This window comes from Triturus cristatus, chromosome 10 (assembly GCF_964204655.1).
Source record: "Triturus cristatus chromosome 10, aTriCri1.1, whole genome shotgun sequence".
Classification (NCBI taxonomy): Eukaryota; Metazoa; Chordata; class Amphibia; order Caudata; family Salamandridae; genus Triturus; species Triturus cristatus.
The window spans coordinates 158,799,450-158,814,355 of NC_140593.1; the positions used below are offsets into that span (position 1 = coordinate 158,799,450).

General features: G+C 44.2%; 1 protein-coding gene across 3 annotated transcripts in view; it reads left to right on the forward strand.

Moving 5' to 3' along the window:
- Window positions 1-14,906, forward strand: part of LOC146789135 (diacylglycerol kinase delta-like) — a 688,844-nt gene that overhangs the window by 208,020 nt on the left and 465,918 nt on the right. The window lies entirely within an intron of this gene.

Sequence of the window (14,906 nt, forward strand, 5' to 3'; positions counted from 1 at the left end):
TACTGCTGACCTGGCTAATTCTTGTTCGTCCATGGAATCGAGCATATGGTACCCCCTTCGATCTCGGAGTAATTTATCAGTGGCTTGGAATAGGTGTTCAGGGGACCTTGTATTTAACATAGGGGTTTGAAAGTGTCTGTTACATTCTGGACGTATCGGACGTATCGGATCATTAAAGCCTCTAGTATTATTATGGGGTTTTCCTCTACCTACGTAAGCTATCGTTTCTAATTGTTCTGATTCTTGCTCCTCCTCTCCCTCTGATTCAATTCTGTATGCTTCTCATCTTTCTTTATGTATTCGTTCTACTTCCTTGCGGATCTTTCGATACATGGCGATTATACACGCCTGTCTATCATGTTTCTCGTCTGATATGTTCTGACCCCATTTGGCAAGTTTTTGCATGGTATCATGATCTGCCCCAGGCCTGTCTTGGTTCCTGATTACGCAGTTTATGAAAAAACGTAGTAGTTGTCTTTGTACATCCACTTTCTGGTATTCCATAGCTTCGTTAATACTTTCTGGGCCTCGCCCTGTTTGGACAAAGTGATATATATTGTCTAGGTGTTCAACCATTCCTGGTATCGTCATTAAATACAATGTAGCTCGTCGTATACGTAGTGATGATAGTAGCAATCTATCCTGTTTACCTGGCACTGGATCGTATCTACAATCCACAAGATGTTCTTTAAACATGTCGGATGTCGCTAGTTGGGGTGTACGTTGGAGTGCTAAATCTCTAAGGGTCTGTTTATTTCGTGGCGGTGTGGCAAACATGTCTGTCGTACCTCCTGTAGCACCATCTGAGGTGCTGGGCAAGAAAGGATTTGTTGGACGTAAGATAGAAATTGTAGATGCGGGAAAAACAGTAGAAACGGACGGACCTGTGGGAATGGGCGTAGGAGTTTGTTGCTGCGGAGATACAGACGGATGCTCTTGGTGTTGAACACCATCGGCAAGCGGTGTGTGTGGTATGGTATTAGCATACTCGGGAGCTACGTCATCTAAATAGGAGGAAAGGAAAACATCCTTTGCTGTTTTGGGATGTGCTTTTATCGGGAGTAATGGGGGTGTCAAGTTTTTCGGTATTTCCGGGGTGGCCTGAGGTAACCCTTCGGCCAAAAGAGGATACATACCATTCATAAGAGTGTTTCGTTGTCTGTCTACTTGTTCTGTTTTTACTCGGGTACCTTCCTCAATTAATAAATTTTCTCGGGCTTTATTTGAATTCTCCCTACCTTTCTCTTCCTGTCTGAGCGCTTTTTCTGTACGTCTATATGATTCTTTACGCCATAATTCAATGGCATCTTTCTGTGACTGTCTGGCTTTCTTTTTCCATAATTCTTCTTCTACTCTCATGATGCAATCTGCATCCCAGGTCCCCGCTGCGGGCCATCTCTGTCTCTCTGGTAAATCCTTGGTGTAGTCCACCCATAAATCAAGAAATAGCACGGCATCTAGGCCATGCTTATGATACATAAAGTATCCTGGAGTGTCCCTAGGTGGAATGGGAACAGCTTCTTCGAGTACCCCTTTTCTAGTTTTGATCTGTCTTAGTTTTGAAAAGAGCGGCATTTTTAGATCTTATTATTTGAACACACTTAATACAATAAACACAATAATGAACAATCATTCACACCACAATATGTAGAACGTATTAAACATTTAACATTTAACAGTTTAACGAACGATGATAACTAATAAGAAACTAGTTACTGACATAATACTAACACTAAATAATACTTAATTATATGCAAGACATACTAGATATACTGCTAAACAGTACAGATACACTGCTGAAACAGTGCAGACCGGATTTGTGTACCCAAACCCGTCTTGACCGGCACAGACTATGTGCACGTTTAAATGCCTCCCCGGCAATGGTACTCACCGGGTAGCTCGGAACGGAAGGCCTCGGAACTGAACTGAAACTGGACCGGACTGGACTCGACTCGACTCGACTCGGAACTTCGGAACCTGGTGGGCCTCTGTATACCTCGGATCTTGCTCTCTCAGCTAGGCTCTGGTCGGGATACTTCGCACTTCTCACCGCCTCGTCTGGGTGTTGATCGCAGCCTCAGTCACCCCCGCTTGGCCGGAGGGAGATACAGGAAATCCTGCGGGTACGCGTTTTTGTCCGTTCAGCTGTGGCAGGAGACCGGGCCTGCAACGCACCTCCGGCGCGTGAGATGAAAAAGTGTCCCTGTTCGGGCGCCAATTTATGTGGTAAATATTTCATTACCGGTACTATTTTTTATGCGGTAAAGTCTAGTAAGAATAACTCAGTAAAAATAAGAGGCAGAATCCGTGGTATTAGAGGTTCTAAAAGGCTTTATTCCTCTACAAAGGAAATACAGTTCGAACTGCAGGCTTCACATTCCATCACCATGAGGGTTCAGGAAGGAAGGGCAATACATTATTGACAGGTAATCACTTTTATAAGAAATGCATTATAGTGAAACAGATGCAGGAGGCGTAACAGTTGATAAGATAGATAAAATATGCATACGTAACCAAAAAGGCGGACATATAGGCGTAACTTAGAAAACGTCATTATACATGATGTCACAAGTGGGTGGATCCATAAGAGAATCCTGCAATGTCAGCAGAAATATTTGGCAGAGATGCGTGCGCAGCCGCATGACGTGTGATTGACGTGCAACTAGAGGGTGAAGGGGACTTGACATTTAGCTCTACATGTGGAGACAGAAGTCTGAGGGGTCATGTCAACCTAATCCCAAATCATATCTAATATCTTATGTTTAAAGAACTGTATTATCCAAAAGGAAAGGTCTCTATGATGAAATCTATTCTATACTGACTGTTAGTGCGTGTACAAGCGTCTAAGTGTCTACATGAGATGCGAGGGGGCAGGAATCTTCCATGGTAACAGGGGCTATGAATTACTTGCATGAGGACAGCAAGGCCTGGCCCTTTGCACTGTAGCTGGAGGAATGTTTACCTAAACTACTAGACAGGAATGCATCAGATGAGGAGCGGAGCAGATAATCTTGAAGGTGAAATACAGTTTTTGGCAGGCAACAGGCTGGATCAGGCACCGTTAGCCACGCAGGGAGTAGGACAAAGTTCATGGATACAGATGCAGGCTCGGACTGGAGCTTTCAGAGGCAGAAGGCAGGGAAAGGCTTGATGACAGAATTCAGGGCCTACTCGCCTGAATCTGTAAAATGTGGAAAGTGAACCACATAAAGTCGGTGGCCTTTCATACTTAGGAATGGCATATCTGACCCATTCATGGCGGATCTGAAAGAGGACATGTTGACGGTGGACGCACATGTATTTGCGTCTTCATAACTGGAACTGGAGGGAACATACATGTACTTATAGCATGCACATGGAGCCGCTGGGGTCTACGATAGGGGACATAACTGATCACAAAATTCATATTTCCTCAGTATCGATACCATCTTTTAAGATCCTTCTTAAACTGGAGATTGCATGAGGACAGAGGTATCTATACCATCTTTTAAGATCCTTCTTAAACTGTAGGCTGCATGGGGACAGAGGTATTGTGGTAAATATTTCATTACCAGTACTATTTTTTATGCGGTAAAGTCTAGTAAGAATAACATGGGGACAGAGGTATCTATACAACAAAAACTGTGGAACCTGTTGCAACTCCAATACCGGCAGCACTGCCACTAATTCCATGAGTCCAATCAATTAAATCCTAATATTCTTTTTCTTCTTGTACTCTTCCATTAATCCATTACTTTTTACTGCCATTTTTGAAATATCTTCAATTCATTTTACTCATTTCAGTCCAATGAAGGATCGTTCATTCAAACACAGGAGGCCAGATGGTATCCAAATGTCACGTATTTTATTTTATTGAATAACCCAATGCATTTCGGGATGAAATCCCTTCTTCAGGGGTGTCTATAATGCAGAAAATTCATGAATATTAACATTATAGAACTTCAACTCATCTTTCAATAATACACCTCTTGTATTTTTTGTAAAACATGTGTCGATAATACATATTCAGTAAATCACCCCACTTATTGAAACCACACCATTGTAAGCGCAAAATAACACCAATTATTTACTGAAAAACGTAAAATGATCTGTGACCTTACATTTTTAACCCTCCCAATCGGAGCGCTTACCTGGCATTGCACGCCCGCAATGAATATAATTGTCAAGTTTCAGATGAATTTTCACTGACATAAAATAGGTGTGCATCTCGCTACTTGTTGTTTTGTTGTTGATCAGTTGTTACCTTCCGTGAGAGTTGTAATTAGTTCGAGCACCTGGGGTTTATGCTTTGAATCTGCCAGTATAAAAAAACAGCTGTGAAGTAAGGGTTTCTTTTGCTTCAAGGTGAAAAGATACGTGCATGTGTACTTTTTGGAGTGCAATGATGTGGAACACGCTTTCGCTAAATTAAGCTGGCAGCGAGAGAGGTTATGAAGCTTACTTACCTTGAAGGATTTTCCATGTTTGTCACGGTGAGCGGAGCAATTCAGCATTATTTTGGGCATTTTAAACATTTTCTGTTTAAGTAGGGGAAATGGGTTGGGTATATGGAAGGAGGATCAGTGAAAGTAAAGCGAAGGCTGTTAGGATCGGGAGGGTTAAAAATGTAAGGTCACAGATCATTTTACATTTTTCAGTAAATAATTGGTGTTATTTTGCGCTTACAATGGTGTGGTTTCAATAAGTGGGGTGATTTACTGAATATGTATTATCGACACATGTTTTACAAAAAATACAAGAAGTGTATTATTGAAAGATGAGTTGAAGTTCTATAATGTTAATATTCATGAATTTTCTGCATTATAGATACCCCTGAAGAAGGGATTTCATCCCGAAATGCATTGGGTTATTCAATAAAATACGTGACATTTGGATACCATCTGGCCTCCTGTGTTTGAATGAACGATCCTTCATTGGACTGAAATGAGTAAAATGAATTGAAGATATTTCAAAAATGGCAGTAAAAAGTAATGGATTAATGGAAGAGTACAAGAAGAATAAGAATATTAGGATTTAATTGATTGGACTCATGGAATTAGTGGCAGTGCTGCCGGTATTGGAGCTGCAACAGGTTCCACAGTTTTTGTTCATATGCGGCGCATTTGGACGGAGCGCTTACCTGGCATTGCACGCCCGCAATGAATATAATTGTCAAGTTTCAGATGAATTTTCACTGACATAAAATAGGTGTGCATCTCGCTACTTGTTGTTTTGACAGAGGTATCTATACCATCTTTTAAGATCCTTGTTAGACTGGAGATTGCATGAGGACAGAGGTATCTATAGCATCTTTTAAGATCCTTCTTAGACTGGAGATTGCATGAGGACAGAAGTATCTATACCATCTTTTTAGATCCTTGTTAAAATTGAGGGATCATGGGGACAGAGGTATCTCTACCATTTCTATATTTAGGCTGGGATTTGCTTTTGGCCAATGCATTTATTACTTTAATTTCTCATTTTTAAATTGCTCAGCTTTACCTATGCCACATGACAGTGCTCTTTGTAGACAGAACAACAGGTAAGAGGAGGGTCTCTTATAAAGAAAGAGGTCGTGGGTAGGAGGAAGAGGAAAGGGTGTAAAGAATGTAGTAACAAGTCCCATTCTTACTCTCACTTTCGTTTCAAAGAAAGAATTTGTTTCCTGCCCTGTGATCATTTTCTAGCCTCTTCTTCTAGGACAGAACCTGTAGACCGCTTTGCTCTATAGGTGCTGTGTTAATCTTTGTTGCTCTCTTTTCATCCTCTTGCACCCGTGGGTATATAACATATAGCGCACTATGTAAAACTGCATTGCCTCATTCTCAGCACATGCTAACAGAGCGCCCATATGTGCAGTGTAGGTTAAGAGCACACACATGAGTTTGTGCTGGCAGGGAGACTAAGGATTCGAGAGGCTGGGGCAATATAATTACTGATTTTGCACTGTAGGTGAACAGATGTGAAGCACTTTTCCCTAAGCTCTGCCCTCATCTGCCAAGACCAGGAGCGGACCATGCAGATAAGAGGGATAGGGTGGTGGGGCAGGGTGGGGGGGGGGGTATTTAACACACAACCACAAGGGAAAATTAAATAATCAATTATTTTCCCTCATCGTTGTCTGTCAAAATCCCCCCACCCGGCCCCACTGCTCTTACCTGCCCGGGCTGCTCCTGGCCACGACTAAGTTCTACAAGGAGTGTCTAGAACCAAACACTGTGCTGTGGACACAGTCATCCGACAAAAGAAACTGTATATTTGGATTTTTTTTTAATTTAAGGGCGCGGTAAAAAGAGCCCTTCAGTTCCCTGGGTTAGCAAAATAGCCTGACTAAACGATGCTGTAACCTCTAAGACTGGCATCTCTGTGATTGCGAGCTACAAGATTGCGAGCTACGAACATGTGCATTCTGAGACCGCGAGCTCCGAGATTACGAGATCCAAGAACTTGAGCTCCAAGATTGCATACTCCAAGTTAGCAAGGTCTGAGCTTGCGATCTTCATGATTGCGAGCTACAAGACTGCGAGCTACGAACATGTGCATTCTGAGACAGCGAGCTCCGAGATTACGAGATCCAAGAACTTGAGCTCCAAGATTGCGTACTCCAAGTTAGCAAGCTATGAGCTTGCGATCTTCATGATTGCGAGCTATAAAATTGCGAGCTACGATCATGTGCGTTCTGAGACTGCAAGCTCCGAGATTGCGAGCTCCAAGAACTTGAGCTCCAAGATTGCGTACTCCAAGTTAGCAAGCTCTGAGCTTGCGATGTTCATGATTGCGAGCTACAAAATTGCAAGCTACGATCATGTGCGTTCTGAAACCTCAAGCTCCGAGATTGCGAGCTCCAAGAACTTGAGCTCCAAGATTGCGTACTCCAAGTTAGCAAGCTCTGAGCTTGCGATCTTCATGATTGCGAGCTACAAAATTGCAAGCTACGATCATGTGCGTTCTGAGACCGCAAGCTTCGAGATTGCGAGCTCCAAGAACTTGACCTCCAAGATTGCGAACTCCAAGTTAGCAAGCTCTGAGCTTGCGATCTTCACGATTGCTCATTTATTGGCAAGATTCTCTTGTTTGTTCATGCTACAGGTTTAAATTTTGTGGTGGGGTGGCAAGGGGCGACAGTGCCAAAATGTGAGAATGAGAGTAATGTGTTAGCATGGTTTGTGGCTCTTTGTAAGGTAGGTGGGAGCGCGGAAGTACAAGTTAATCTGCCTGATCCATGTTACAATAGTTTACTTCGAAACAGAATAGATGTTTGATTCCACTACTGTTCTCCAGAAGAACTTTGATATAAAGGAAGGTGCTGCAGCTGTTCCTGCTGTCAAGTCTACAATAGGAAATGAACATGGCCAAAGCTAGCTCACCTCCATGGAAAGTTGGGTGGGCCCCCACTTGCATGATCCACACCATCATGCAGAGAGCAAATCCTTCTTCTGCATTATTGATGCGTTGGGGAAAACAGGTCCCTGTGGACTTGCTAAAAGTGTGCCACCAGGGAGGGTGGGAGCTAATGGTATGCCTCCTAGCCTTGAGAGAATTTTGACTCAGGAACAGAGGGTGCTTGGGCCATTAGTGATTCATTTGTATGGGAGCAGACTCGGGGATTGCATCTTCTTGTTGGGGAACCCTGGTGGGTAGGCAGGTACATATATACGCACTCCCTGAAGGGAAGGCAGGTACCACACTATTAGTGTTGGTGCGGGCAACATTGTAAGCTTCACCTCTGAAGGAATGCTGCGGTGTCTCTACTTGCACCCATCCTTGTGGGGGGGGGGACGCCAAGGTCGTACTGAGGGGTCAGGCAGTCACTATCAGACAGAGAACAGCTGCTACACCACTGCTTCTCTCTCCTCTGCACAGACTACCTATTTGAGACCATGAGTGTTTGATGGTGGCGCTCAGAACCACATTGTGCCATGAGCAGGCGGGCAACTAGAGCCAAATTTCGGGGGAGGGGGGGCTGAAAAAGATTTCAGGAGGGGGTAATTCTTCCAGCCATTGGCTCTAAGAAGGGGTGAAAACACAACAAAAGCCTCATTAACAAGTAAATGGTCTTTTAAAGACCTGTGAAGTACTCGGGTGTGGCTGCAATTTGAGGGTCGCTAGCCCGCGAAGCTGTCTCAGCCGGGCTGACACACACGATGGGGGGGGGGGGGTGGGGCTGAAGCCCAGTGAGCCCAATGGGTGTTGCGCGCCTGGCCATGAGGCACCTGAACATGGAGCACCCGATTCTGCTTTTTTCGGAAATCTATTCTAATCCTTGGAGGAAAAAGTTCAGACTTTCTTTGAAATGTAAATGAAGCCACATTTAGGACTCCTTTGCGCACTTCTGGTTGCTCTGAGGTCCTCGCGCTCCTTTGTCCATCCACATGAAAGTAGACCGCCTTCGGGAAGCACGCAGGGGTTAACCGAGGAAGTCCTTCACTGACAGTCCCAGATGCTGGAGCAGCCATGAAGGGGCTCTTCAGAGTAGATAATCCACGCAAATTGGACAAGAGAAGGCAATGAGTGCAAGTCAGCTGGATCCGGCATGAGTCAGTGGCCCACACTGTGCATCATCAGCACATTGTGCATAATTAACATACTGTGCATAATGATTGTGCATAATCACCTTATACTAGTCATTAATTCAATTGTTAAAGCAATGACTTCTCTCGATAGGTGAAAAGTCCTCCTGGTTTCCCCTCTGTACTAAAGCCATCACTATTACTGTTAAGGGTGTAATGGAGGGGGTGGCGGCAGGAGACACCAAAGGTGGACAACGGATAAACAAATATTGCACAACTCTTTTTCCATGAAATTCTTACTAGAAAGCCATTGGAGACTGCTTGATTTTGTACAGGGGTCCATGGCCTGTTCTCGCACATTCTAGAAAGGTAGATAGTCTTCTGGGGGGTGTCAGAGAAGGCAAATTGCTATAGCAAGAAAAGGCCGTTATTAAATAAAGCAATAACAATATTAATATATATATAGTCATCATCCTCGTCACCATAATAACAATCTTGATTTGTGTGTGGTGCTTCATACCAGAGTTCTGCTGTGCCATTGCCTGGCATACTGGCCCTACTGCTCCATCTTCTGAACTCTGATGGGTAAAAGGTTGGGTTTTCCAGGATTCAGCCTCATGAGCCTCAGACGACAGCAGATGTTAGCAGAGAGCACATATGTCACTGGCAAGTTAAAGAGTAAATGAGCCTCCTGAGAGAGATCTGACTTGATAAAAACCAAATATAATGTGGGAAAAGGTGTAGAGTGACTCCTAGAGAGAGGGCGCAAGTAACTTCTTTGAAAATAATGATGTCAGAAAGATCTGCTCTTGGAGGTTGATTCTCCTAAGGGCCATTGGTAGAGGAAGTGACATCATGCCCAATTAGACTCCGAATAATATTGAACTGTTGATCCGTTATCCCACCCATTGCCACTCAAAAGCCTCCATCAAGGACCTGATGGCCGGAGAGAGGGCAGACCGTGCCTCTTCCTGTCCTGGTTGCTTCTTGTCTCTGTATTCATGGCCAGGGCAGCAAGGGCAGTGTCAGGGTTTGGAAGCACAAGCCAGGGGGTAGTAATTGCTAGCCTGGATATCCCTCACGGACATCCTGGGAATTGAGCATACAGCGATGACACCAGCAACAGGGCCTAAGTAAGATTCACGGCAGTCTACAGGGGAACTCGTTCCGAGACATGTCCTCGCTCTCAAAGACTGACCAAAATGGGAAGTTGCTGAGCAGTCACTCCAGCTAGCCCTTCAAGTTAATCACCGAGCGGGTATCCATGCGCTTAGGCAGGTGTGTAGGTGTGAAGTCCCAAAGGTGGTTATACGAAGAGCCAGGTCTTCAGCTTCTTGTGGAACTCAAGAGATGCAATCACTGAGTTACCATTTCCACTCGCAGAGTGAGCTGAGGCAGGCCCGCTCTTCCTGAAAGTGTAATTGCCGAAACACCATCACCTCTCACACTGGAATCAGGGCCAGAGGCCTGACACTATGTTGTAGGAAAAGAGATCTCTCACCTTTAGCGTCCTCACCCTGTCACCCTACACCTCAAACAACTCTTCAGTGAGGGCCTTTTTATCTCCAACATCCTAGTGAGGAAGTGACCTCTCACTCTAAATGCACTCAGTTAGAGACCGCTCACCCCACAGATGCATTCAGTTATGGACCCCTTAACTCTCACATGTTTTCAGTAATGGACTCCTTGTTTCCACGGTACAACCAGGAAGAGATCACCCTCCGCCCTCACAGTGCTGTCACTGAAAGACCACTCACCTTCCACACGCACTCTCACTCTACGCCATCCCTACTCCAATAGTATGATCAGTAAGGAACGCCCCCACATTCTTGTGATCAGTAAAGACATCCCACTCTCACAGTGCAATCACTGAAAGACCACTTGCCTTCCTCAAGTAACTCCACCAGAAGCCCTGTAACCTCACAGTACAATCCGGAAGAGAACTCTCATCCTCAGGGTGTAATCAGTAAGAGACAAGTGTAATCAGGAAAGGACATCCTACCTTCATGGAGTCATCGGGGAGATACCTCCCAAAACACAGTAACTGGGAAGAGACTTCTCCCTTACACGTTAGTCAGGAAAAGACATCCTACCATCATAGAGTAGCCAGGGAAAGAATTTCTACCCTCATGGTGTCATCCAGAAGAGACTTCCCACCTTCATGGGGTACTCAGGAAGAGAATTCCCCTTCATGATGTAATCAAGAAGAGACACTCCACCTCACGGTGTAATCAGGGAAAGAATATCTACCTTCCTGGTGTAACCAAGATGAGACATCTTTCCCCACTGTGTAATCAGGAAGAGGCCTCCCATCGTCGCTGAGTAATCGGGAAGAGAGTTCCCACCAACACCGTGTAATTAGGAATAACCCCCCCATCCTTGCAGTGTAATCTGGAATAGTATACCCACACTCATGGAGCAATCAGAGAGACATCTCCCACCAGCACAGTATATTGAGGAAAGGATCCCCCATACTCATGGAGTAATCGGGGAGCGATCCCCAACAATATAATGTAATCAGGAAGCTACCTGCTCCTCAGCGGGCAGTCATGAAGAGACAAGCCGCCTTTATAGTGTAATCAGGGTAAGCATGTTACCCTCACAGTGTAATCCGGAAGCGACCTTCCACCCTCATGGTGTAATTAGGAAGACATCTCCGACCCTCATGGTGAAATGAGGGGGACACCTCCCACCCTGACGGTGTAACCAGGAACTGACTGCCTCCTCCCCATCTCGGACACCTTCTTCTCCTTCAGTCTGGCCCCAGTTCTCGCCCCATGAGTCTGAGACGCGCCCCTGTGGCAGTGGATAAGACCCTCTCTGTGTGCCCCCTTCAGCCCCCTCCCTCCCCACCAGAGGAAGTCCTCGCATCCATTCCATACCCTCCAGATACAGCATTCAACTTGGAACAGCTCTTGTGTGTAATAATAGCATCTGAGGGGACCTCACAGAGGCGGATTCACGCAACCTTACATAACACTCCTGAACTGGCTTCATTTGGGATTACCTTAATAAGAAATTCAGTTTTTCCTGTGCGTTTAAGCGGCAGTTCCCTGGAGTAACAGAGGGAATATTTAATCGGTGTTTGTTTTAATTAGAAACATCCGACGGGATCTAAATAAGTCAAAATACAACACCTTCACTTAAAACCGATGTACCCCAGGGGGGCTCCCCCTCCTTTACGTCTGTTTGTGCACTCTGCTAATTTTTTTTTGTTTTTTTTTGTTTCATCTTTAATAAACGCGAACTCGACCCGAAGACATTGGAGCGCTTTACATGAGCACCAGTTACATTACACAAGGACACATTCATTTTTGAAAGCACGGGGAATTTAAGTGATTTTCCCAGAATCACAGGGTGTTCAGCGTCACTGCCGAGACTCGAACCACTTTCCCCAGTTCTAAAGTCGGCAGCTCGGGTCCTTAAGCCACATTCCATGTATCTGCAGAAAGGGAAAGTAAGAACATCAACTAATGGTCATCATTTCCAGTTACAGCTTCAGTGTCTGGATGATACAGGGATACACTGTAGACCTTAAGGCTAGAACTGCCAGCCCTAGCCTAGTAGAGAAACCACCACTAAGCATTGGCAAAGGCTGAAGAAGGCATATTTATGGGCTTATGCAGGGCCATTTCAATTCGGCAGCAACAGAGGGCCAAACTATGCAGCATGACCGACAAAATTATGCATCAAGAAATGCAAATTATGTAGCATAATGTGACACAACCTGTGTATTATATCATTATGTTGACACTGTCACAACTATATTGTATGAGTAAAGTTGCACCTTATTAGGGCCAGTTAAAAGTAGCAAAGTATACATTTACTATTCTTAGCTCCACATCTCCGTACCTTCACAATATAGGCTAGTCGATAGAGGCTAGTCAATATTGTCATGGATTTGCAGTTCTACAGCGCAAAACTCAAAGAGCTTAACATGAGCACCAGCAAGGACAAATTCATGTATTCTTTGGTAGACACAAGCGATGAAGGGGCATATCAGCAACAACAGGCGATAATTATCGCTAAGCGCACTTAGCGCTAGGATAATTATCGCCGGCTAACGTGGATTTTTATCGCTGAGATAGCGTGCTATTAGCAACACTTATCTCAATAGCGATAAAAATCCTAGCGCTAACTGCCTAACGTGAGATTATCGCTGGAAACCCAGCGATAATCTCACGAAATGTGGCGTTAGCTTGTTGATAGGGCCCCACAAACTTAGCCATGATATCCTCCTTCCGTAGGATATCATGGCTAAGTCAGTCCTGAAGCAGGCTTAAGGAAAGTAGCGATAACAGGGGTTATCGCTACTTTTCTTGCCGCTATGCTTCATGGCGTGGGGCTTGATGATAGGAGAAATGTCGCTTAGCGACATTTCTCCTGTCAGGTCAGGAACACCCACTTTGCATCTCATTAGAGATGCAAAGCTGGGCGTTAAGAATTCGTGCGCTAATGCAAGGGTTCACGTGTTAGCGTGACCTTGCTAAGTAGGCGATAGAATTATCGCCGCTTTTTGGCCAAAAACGGCCGCAAAAGTGGCGATAATTTTCTATCGCCGCCTTGTAAATATGCCCCTAAGTGATTTGCCGAGAAACACAGGATGTTGAGCCGACGCTGAGACTCAAACCTGCTTCCTCAGCTCAAAAAAGGGCAGCTCCAGCCAGTACGCCACAACCTCTTGAGCTAGAACTAAAGCTTTTTCAATATTATATACAGCGAAGCCCTAGTTGTATGTATTCATGTAGTATATTTACTTTTCCAGCTAACAATCTTCCACAAAGCCAATAGTCCTGGCTGTTGAGGTGTAATGTTACCTGTTGTATCATGTATGTGGTGGCAATAACAGAAGCAGCAAAATACCAGCCCAGCGGCTAACTATGTTAAGCACAGATTTTTAAGCCCTTAATTATATAGGCCACGCCTCTTTGAGAGAACCCCCCAGGTTTTTCATCCCACTTAAACCCTGAGTATAGGTCGATATTTAAACTGCAATTTTTTGGTTGAATACCTACTGTCATCAGAGCTCTTCGGGCCTAGACACCCTTGGGTATTAGCGCGCGTTATAAATTAAATTTCACTGATGCAGTGGACTTTTCCTGTTAGGTCTTTAGAAGATGAAATCGATCTCTTTTTTTGTATGGTTTCAATTACAGTTAATCTAAGCACTTTAGAACCTATTTTTTTCTATGCCTATAAAGTTTTAATCTCAGGTGTTATTTCTAATTTTGATGATGTAATATTCTATCATCTTTACTTCCCTTGTTTCTTTTTCCCTCCCTGATTCCCCCCGTTTACCTCTTCTTTCTCCCTTTTTTATAAATTGCTATTGCCGATGATTATAAGCATATTATGTTATATCTCTTTATATATGAAATTTTCTCTTTTTTTTGTAATTCAATTCTTCTCTTAATAAAGCTAAACTTAAAAAAAAAGATTAAATCGATAACTTCCTGTGTTTCTGTTTTTTTTACTTATATATTTAAGCCTTTAAGGCATTTTATTCATACAGTTCAGGTGCAAGAAATCAGGATACTCAACACTATGATTCTTCTTCACACTCTGGCCTCACAGAGGCAAATTCTTAGGCGCTCAAAGTCTAAAGGCGTGCAACACTTTGAGCCCAATCTATGATTCGGGATCTTCCTAAAAATTGATTTAGACTAGCCTTTGGCTAGGTAAAAGTGGTCATGTCAGTGTTGGTGGGATAATAGATAGAGGTTGTGCCCTGTAGATAGTTGGAATTCTGCTAGTCCACAAAGTTAAACTTTCATTCAATCTGTAGAGCTCTCTGAAGTATCCATGAGATAAGTACAAAAAACTCCCAAATAAACAAACAAGACAGAGTCAAACACAATGCTAGTCCTGCACCAATGCATGTGGTATCCTTAGCAATCTCTTCTATGGGAGTTCTACCCTTGGATGCCATTTCTCATCAGGCCTGTGTGGAAGGAGAGGCAGCTCAGTGGGTTTGAGCCCAGCTAGCTGACAACATGCAGATATAATCTTCCAAAACACACCACCCAAAATGAATTGGTATGTCCACCTTACACATTTGATGAGAGGTGAACCTGACTCCCCCAGTCAAGGTTCCAGCGTCCAGTTAGCAGGGTTGCTAGAATCCTGTGGTTGAAGACTGAGGTTTACTAGACAAACTTTAGGGGCACACTGGTAGAAGATCCAACTGTTCTCCAAATTCAGTGCACCAATATGAGGACTCAAAGATGGCCCCAGAGGCTGTTGTGAAGAAGAATCCGGACCTGGCTAGAATGTACTTAACGGAAGCAGTGTATCATCCAAGGGGATCTTTGTCCCAACATCCGTGTGCCGTTCCAAAAGTAGAGGGTTCCTCAAGTGATCACGGGATGGCCAATGAGCATCTCGCTCTCAGGAGTATAAGAGACAGGTGCTGCAGGT